This window comes from Triticum dicoccoides, chromosome 7A, assembly GCF_002162155.2.
Source record: "Triticum dicoccoides isolate Atlit2015 ecotype Zavitan chromosome 7A, WEW_v2.0, whole genome shotgun sequence".
Taxonomy (NCBI): Eukaryota; Viridiplantae; Streptophyta; class Magnoliopsida; order Poales; family Poaceae; genus Triticum; species Triticum dicoccoides.
In genome coordinates, this window is record NC_041392.1 from 224,929,966 (window position 1) to 224,931,675 (window position 1,710).

At 39.1% G+C, this 1,710-nt stretch overlaps 1 protein-coding gene across 3 annotated transcripts in view; it reads left to right on the plus strand.

The window, feature by feature from the left end:
- LOC119333510 (pentatricopeptide repeat-containing protein At1g80150, mitochondrial-like) overlaps positions 1-1,473 on the plus strand; it is a 4,041-nt gene extending 2,568 nt beyond the window's left edge. Inside the window, exons 2-3 of one of the 3 annotated variants that reach the window (XR_005161208.1) lie at positions 569-696; positions 1,130-1,473. The gene's annotated coding sequence lies outside the window, so the exon portion shown is untranslated. Of the gene's footprint in view, positions 1-568; positions 1,080-1,129 lie in introns of those variants that run through there. The other 2 variants (XM_037606386.1, XM_037606385.1) reach the window with 2 other exon arrangements.
- Positions 1,474-1,710: the final 237 nt, after the last annotated feature.

The following is a 1,710-nucleotide window of genomic DNA, read 5'->3' on the forward strand; positions in this document are numbered from 1 at the left end:
AGTTATTTTTTCTCCCAATCTTCATCAGATTAGATCCATGTTATATATTTTTAGCATATTGTTCCCACTCTGATTTTAATTACCGCCGCGTTGGTTTCCTTTTTATTGTTTTAGAAGGCTTCACACGAGTAATCTCAGGAGTGAGCTCTGTGTACTGTTGGTCTGACATGTAACTGAGACTGCGGTTGCTCAATATATGCGAAAAAGCCTAAAGTACCAATTTGAAATGTCTGTTCTTGAATCACAAACAAGTATTTTTCTCAGTTTGATAAAAGAAAAGGGATACATCCAGGGGTGAAGATAGGCCAGGTGACCAGTGGTGTCATGTTCATGGCAATGCAGTCATCTAAGTATTACCATAAATGAACACTTGTAAACACTTAATTTAGTGAAGGATTTGCTGTTTTAGTGTGTTGGTTTGAACCCATGCACCAAGCGAGCTACACCTCTGGATACATCAATCATGAAGCATGAACGTGACAATTTGACATATATATGCCCTGTTTACTGATCCTTTCAGTTCAATGAATTATGCCAGTGATCCCTACTGCAATGGTGTCCTTTGCAGCTGCCACTTTTTCCATGCTTGATTGGAAGGAGAAGGCAACAAAGAGAGTAATGAAAGTGCAGAACAATAGAAGTGGAGGGGAATGGGATCGCTTGGTCATTCAAGCAGTAATTGTTACCAGAACCATTGTAAGTACAATGTAGGAGAAAATGGTACTATTCGTAACTGAGCCGATTTGATATTTTTTTTGTCACTGCACATCCCAAAAAAATGATCATCTTGACATCCACTTCACAGAACTCATTGTCTCTCAATCAAACAAAGCAAAGTCAATAGGGCTCCCTTGCCCTTCCTACGGCGATCTTTCTGATTCTTGTCAATGTTAGATCTTCCTTGTCCAATATGTCGTAAATTGTAGCGGTTTCTTTATTGCCAGCATGTCTGCTGAGTTGCGCTTGATCTTACATAAATAGAAGCATAGTTCCTCTTGCTTGCTTATTCTTAGTCTAGCAATAACCGTTGATCACCCATATTAATGCACATTTGGCTACCTAGAGCTGCAGTTTTTGCTCCATGCAGTAAATCAACTAGTTATCATCTAATATTTTCCCATCTTCACAGGTAGACGTTTCCAAAGCTCTATCAACGTTGTTGCTTGCAGCATTTGGGGGAAAACAAGCGTATTGATCATCAATCGCAGCGAAGTGAGCTTTCTTCTGCGCAGGTTAGCAACAGATGGAGCAATTTGCAGCTTCGTGCAAGCAGCAGCATAGCCAACCAGAAAATCATGTTCATATACTGCTACTGGGACACACATACACTGGGTACTTCTTAGTTAGTATATCATGTTCATGTCACTACAACCATAAATTTACGACATTCTTTGTCCGGTTCTTCATGTACAAAATTTATCATTGACATTATGTTGTATTCTCGTTGTTTCTACTAAATCGACATGTACGAGACAGGTGGAACAGTATACTCCCTCCGTCCCAAAATAAATGCCTCAACTTTCGTACAAAGCTGAGACACTTATTTTGGGACGGAGGGAGTAAAACACGTGTTAGTACTGTATTCTGTATACTTGGAAGTGTCAGAAAACTCAATCAAAATTCTGAAAAATGGAAGACAGTACAAAAGCTTGCGCAATAAATAAAATATATGCCGTATTCCCCTATGTTTGTTGCTCCTCATATTTAAAA